This window comes from Homarus americanus, unplaced genomic scaffold, assembly GCF_018991925.1.
Source record: "Homarus americanus isolate GMGI-L3 unplaced genomic scaffold, GMGI_Hamer_2.0 scaffold27482, whole genome shotgun sequence".
NCBI classification, from domain to species: Eukaryota; Metazoa; Arthropoda; class Malacostraca; order Decapoda; family Nephropidae; genus Homarus; species Homarus americanus.
In genome coordinates, this window is record NW_024717518.1 from 26,693 (window position 1) to 34,048 (window position 7,356).

A 7,356-nucleotide genomic window follows, 5' to 3' on the forward strand; every position below is an offset into this window, starting at 1 on the left:
GCCTGGCGCTGGCTGGCCTGGCTAGCCTGGCCTGGCCTGGCCTGGCCTGGCCTGGCACTGGCCTGTCGCTGACTGGCACTGGCCTGGCCTGGCCTGGCTGGCCTGGCCTGGCCTGGCGCTGGCCTGGCGCTGGCCTGGCGCTGGCCTGGCACTGGCCTGGCACTGGCCTGGCACTGGCCTGTCGGCTGGCCTGGCACTGGCCTGGCCTGGCCCTGGCCTGGCCTAGCACTGGCCTGGCACTGGCCCTGGCCTAGCACTGGCCTAGCCTGGCACTGGCCTGAAAGCCTAGCACAACCTGGCCTGGCACTGGCCATCGCTAACCTAGCAGCCTAGCCTAGCTAAGCCTAACAACCTAGCCTGGCCTAACACTTTAACCTGTCAGCAACACAACACTGGCCTAGCCTAGCACAACCCCTGAGCACTAACCTGGCACTAACCTAACGGGTATATGGGACCAAGGTCAGGGACAAAGTTGGGCCTTTAAAGTCAGGGAGGAGAAGTGATCAATGGCAGTGAAAAGAAATAAGCAAAGCATTGAACAGCTACTTCTTATCAGTTTTTCACAGGAAGAAATTTGAGATGAGATTCCTGAGGTGGAACTGATATTTAAAGAGAAAGGAAGAAGAGAAATTAAAGAATATCACCATCAGAAAGAGGATGTTCTGAAGAAGATAAATAAACTAAAAGAATACAAAATCCCCAAGACAGATGAAATTTTCCCTCGAGTCTTGAAAGAGTGTAGGGAACAGATTAGCGGACCCCTATTAAGCTTATTTACAAAATCATTAGACACTGGAGTTGTGCCAGGTTGTGAAACAGACAAATGTAGTACCCATATTCAAAAAGGGGGCAGAGCATCAGCGTCAAACTACCGGCCGATCAGTTTGACGTCAGTAGTGTAAGGAAATTTCTTGGTCAATTATAGCAGATAGCATCCGATCGCATCTAGAAAAAGCAGTGTCTACGGAAGAGCTCTCAACATGGGTTCTGAGAAGGGAGAAAATCTTGTCTAACAAATCGTCTGACGTTTTTAGGAAAGTCTTCGAGGTAGTAGATAATGACGAAATTACGATGTTATTTACTTAGACTTTAGCATTTGATAGAGTGGTAGTAACTCTCGACAGGAGCTGCCATGCACAGGCCAACCAGCTATTGCAGACTCCTTATGTTCTTATGTTCTTATGTTTAACTCTTGTGTGGTAATTATGAAGTCGGACTAAGAGTTAAGTAAAGATACGCATAGCTGTTCTGGCACTGTAATGTGTGTGTGTGTGTGTGTGTGTGTGTGTGTGTGTGTGTGTGTGTGTGTGTGTGTGTGTGTGTGTGTGGGTGTGTGTGTGTGTGTGTGTGGTATTGTGTGTGTGTGTGTGTGGAGTGTGTAACCTAAAGTATCATGGCCACCTACATCTTCCATTAGCAACACTTTTATCATGGCCACATCTTATCATGGCCACATCTTATCATGGCCACATCTTCAACACCTCTATTGAAAAACGAAGTAAATTGAGTATAACCTGTCCAGCGTGGTAGTGTACCTTCGGCCACCCGCAATAGTGTGGCCATGGCCCGCTTCTGACAACTGAGGTGAATGAAAAAGATGAATATTACGAGTGTGTGATGAACGACCTCTCTCTCTCTCTCTCTCTCTCTCTCTCTCTCTCTCTCTCTCTCTACCTTTCTCTCCCCAAGTTCTATCCATTTATAAATAAGCTTACAAAATAATAATAATAATAACAATAATAATAATAATAATAATAATAATAATAATAATAACAATAATAATAATAATAATAATAATAATAATAATAATAATAATAACAATAATAATAATAATAATAATAATAATAACAATAATAATAATAATAATAATAATAATAATAATATTAACAATAATAATAATAATAATAATAATAATAATAATAATAATAATAATAATAATAATAACAACAATAATAATAATCAAAATTCATCTACAAATTATTTCCTTCATTTCACCTCAACTAATTACCATATAATTATCGTTCAGCTTAGGTAAGTATAATTGATATATATATACCTTAATTAACAATGACAGAAATACAGGTGTGAAATATATATATATTTCTTTATGTATTTTGAAGTATTTATAAATGTTTTTTATAAATTTTTGCAAAGTTCTTTTTTTTTTTTTTTTTTTTTTTTTTTTTTTTGAAGAACAACAACACAAGAAAGAACAAAAGAAGAAGAGGTGGAAGAAGAGGAAGGAGGAAGAAGAGGAGGAAGGAGGAGGAAAGGAAGAAAGAGGAAAAGAAAGGAAGAAAGAGGAGTACCTTACACCCCTCGACTCTCTTGCTTACAAACTTGACCCTAACAATATTTTTTCACAAAAATAAAAATCTTGATTTTGAAACTCATTTACTGACCTGACCTGACCTTGTATGACCTGACCTGACCTTGTACTTGACTGACCTGACCTTGTATGACCTGACCTGACCTTGTATGACCTGACCTGACCTTGTATGACCTGACCTGACCTTATGACTGGCCTGACCTTGTATGACCTGACCTGACCTTGTATGACCTGACCTGACCTTATTTGACCTTACCTGATGTTGTATCTCAATGACCTGACCTTATTTAACCTGAGTTGACCTTACATTGCATCTGCCATGACCTGACCTGACAGCTGTATGATACAACCTGACCGTATTTGTACTTACCTGACATTGTATCCTTATGACCTGACCTTATTTAACCTCACATGACCTTATGCTGCAGCTGTATGACCTGACCTGACCTTGTAGATGTATGACATGACCTGACCTTGTATGACCTGACCTGACCTTGTATGACCTGACCTGACCTTGTATGACCTGACCTGACCTTGTATGACAACCTTATTTGACCTAACTTGACCTATTTTTTGGTAATCTAATCTAACTTTACTTGACCTAATCTAACATAGCCTGACCTGAACAAACCTAACCTAACCTAACCTAACTAGACCCGACCTGACCTGATCTGAGAGATACTGAGAAACACAGAGACACTGAGAGATACCGAGAGATACTGAGACACTGAGAGATACTGAGACACTGAGAGATACTGAGACACTGAGAGATACCGAGAGATACTGAGACACGAGATACTGAGAGACTCACAGAGACACCGAGAGATACTGAGACACCAAAGAGAGATACTGAGACTCTGAGAGATACTGAGGCACTGAGAGATCCTGAGAGACACTGAGAGACACTGATCCTAATATAATGTAGTATAATCTTAATATGAATGGATTAACCCCCAGACTGTCGAGAGTGTTGTGAGTAGGAGGGAGAGGGAGTGAGTGGGAGGGAGAGGGGTGAGTGGGAGGAGAGGGAGTGAGGTGGGAATGAGTGGGAGGGAGAGGAGTGAGAGGGGAGGTGAGTGGGAGGGAGAGGGAGTGAGGAGTGGGAATGAGGAGGTGGTGGGAATGAGTGGGAGGAGGGGGGTGAGTGGGAATGAGTGGGAGGGAGAGAGGGAGGGAGTGGGAATGGTGGGAGGGAGAAGGGGTGAGTGGGAATGAGGTGGGAGGAGAGGGGTGAGTGGGAGGAATGAGTGGGAGGAGGGAGTGGGAGGGAGAGGGGAGTGAGTGGGAGGAGAGAGGAGGGAGAGGGAGGAGTTGTTATGTTTTAAATAAAATGATTTAAATCGATTTAATCAGAGTAAAAATCATTATTAACTCAAAACAGATTTTTTTTACTAATAACTGTTTTCTTTTATTCTACATGATTGATAAGTATATACAATGCAACAGGCTAATAACGTCAAGATGATTATAATGCTAAGACCAGATATGTTCCACCCAATAGACATCAAATCGGAGGGTCTTCGTTGAATAGCCTAATGACTCAGTGATTAAGATTTTATTCAGAAGATCTTTCTGTGTGGGAAACAGTTTGTATGGCCATGGATGGATGGAGTAATGTCCATAGTGGAGCCTATAACCACTACCACTACTACCACCACCACTACCACCACTACCTGCCACTACCACTACTACCACCACTACTAACACCACTACCACCGCTACACCACCACTACCACCACCACCACCACCACCACTACCACCACTACCACCACCTACCACCACTACCACTACCCTTTCTACCACCACCTACCCACCTCCTACCACCACTACCACTACCACCACTACCACCACTACCACTACCACCACCTACTACCACTACCACTACCACCACTACTACTACCACCACTACTACCACTACCACCACCACCACCACCACTACCACCTGCCCCACCACCACCTCTACCACTACCACACCCACCACTCTACCACTACTACACAGCCCCTACACCTGCCACCACCACTGCCACCACTACCCACCACTACCACTACTACCACCACTACTAACACCACTACCACCACTACCACCACTACTACCCACCACTACCACCACCACTACCACACTACTACCTATCACCACTACCACCACCACCACCACCACCACACCACACCACCACTACCACCACCCACTACTACTACCCATCACCACTACCACCACTACCCACCACCCACCACCACTACCCTTTTCTGCCACTACTACCACCTACTACTACCACTACCACTCCCTACCACTACTACCACCTACACCACTACTACCCACCACTACCAACACTACTACGCACACCACTACTACCCACCACCACTACCCACCTGCCCACCACCACTACTACTACCCACCACTACCACCACTACCACTACTACTACTACAGAACAAGATCATTTAACTGGGTTGCTGGGTCATTGAGCAAAGTAATTACTGGTAGCCCATATAGTGAGTGTATACCTGTAAAGTGTATACAAAGTGTATACTGCTAGTAATTGTATACTCTTCAAAGGTACTTGACTGCGTAAAAGTGTATGCTATAGTAATTGTACAAAGTGTATACATAGTAGTGTGCCTATAGTAGTGTATATACTGATGGTAACATACTGTGAGAACTGTGCTATGAAATTGTATGCTGTAAAGTGTATACTGTAAGTGTGTGTATACTGTAGTGGTGTATACTGTAGTGGTGTATACTGTAAGTGCTATAGACACAGAGATCCAAGACACACAGCTGAATATCTGTTGAAATTAGCTGAATGTGCTGCAAAAAAAGTGTGAAGGCAAATTTGGATGCACAGAAATGAAGGCTTCAATAGCAACAGATAATTAACACTAATATGGCAAAAATGAGAAGTGAATTCGGACAAGATAAGTCCATACTCTTATAGTTGCTCTGCACACCTGTTAGAAATTTGCTTTCACAAAGACCTGCAAATCCAAGAACATTGAGAACACATTACTGAAGTCATTAAGTGCTTCAGAATATCACATCCAGAATCTTTGTATAGAAGAGCAGGAGGGTAATACTGGCCAATGTGCATCAGACACACGATGGAACTTACAGTGACAGACCTATTGAATCTTATTTAAAGAACTGGGAGACCCTTGTCCAAAGTGTGCAAAAGAAAATAGTGAAGACATTGATGAGAAAATTGAAAGAGAAGAGTTAATGATAAAGGCATTAAAAAGAACTACCGAAGACTATTTAGAGAGGAACCTAAACCTATTGCTGTGGCATTTGGACTGTGTCCCAGAGAACATAACCCTATTAAAGGTGATGCTGTAGAAATATGGATAACTGAAAACTGATATTAAGGTATTTAACAGATAAAAGGATATGGATAATTTTGAAAAAATCCAAAGTAGCATTGACACCTGCCCATTTTCTGGCTAATGTGATGGTGGAGTATCAGGGCAGACATCTGACTCTGAGCAGCAAGACATTGCAGAGACAGTATGAGTCTCTTCACATTCCTTTCAACATTAATGTCCTTCATGGAAGAAGTGCACCATTAAAGATACAACTTTTGAGTAGATGTTGTAAATCTCTCTCACCCCTTGCTTGGTGGCAGTATTTGGCCAATGATATGACCCAGAAAATGTAATGCTGGATGTTCCAAGGCAATTATTTACAGTTGTTGCATCATCAGCAGGGGTCGAAATTTTTCCACATATGGATTTGTACTCAATGGTAAGAAATCGCCTAGGACAGGAAAAAGGCATCTAAGCTTGTCACAGTACAGCATTTCAATGTTCAAGCTAAGCTAATTTAAATGTTTTGAACTATATTTTGTTGTTTATAGAATGAGAATATTGTGTTGAAAGCAGAAGTTATTACCGAGTAATTCTTACCATACCACCACCACTGCTACCACCACTGCACGACCCACCACTACCACAACCACCACTACTACCACTACCACAGCTTCTACCACAGTACCACCACTACTACCACCACCACTACCACCACAACCACCACTACTACCACTACCACCACCACCACTACCACTACCCCACTACTACCACCACTACTACCGCACTACTGCACCCTGCTACTACCACTAGCACCACTACCTGCCACTGTAACACCACTACCACCGCTACTACCATTACCACTACCACTACTACTACCACCACCACCACCACTACCACCACCACTACCACTACTACTACCACCACTACTAACACCACTACCGCTACTACCACCACCACCACCACCACCACACCACTACCACCACCACTACTACCACTACCACCACTACCACTACCACCACTACTACCACCACTACCACCACTCCTACCACCACTACCACCACTACTACCACCACTACCACCACTACCACCACTACCACCACCTGCCACCACTACCACCACTACCCACCACTACCCTCCTGCCACCTACTACCACTACCACCACTACCACTGCCACACAGAACAAGGTCATTTAACTAGGTTTGGCTGGGTCATTGAGCAAAGTAATTACTGTAGTGGTGTATACCCTAAAGTGGTGTATACTATAGGGGTGTATACTGTAAGGGTGTATACTGTAGTGGTGTATACTGTATTGTAGACTGTAAAGTGTATACTATAGTGTAGTGTATACTAGTAGTGTATAGTAATTATACTAGTAATTGTATACTATAGTGGTATATAAAGTGTATACTCAAAGTGTATACTGTAAGGTGTATGCTGTAAAGTGTATACTGTAAGTGTATACTGTATAATTGTATAGTGGTGTAATTGTATATAAAGAGGTATGCTATAGTGTGTATACTGTATGTAGTGTGAGGTGTATACTGTAATTAATTGTATACTGTAATAGTGTATACTGTAAAGTGTATACTGTAAGTGTATACTGTAAGAGTGTATACTGTAAGAGTGTATACTGTAGAAATATATATTGTGTATATATAGTGGTGTATATATGAGGTGTATACTGTAAAGTGTATACTATGTTAATTGTATACTGTAGTAGTGTATATAT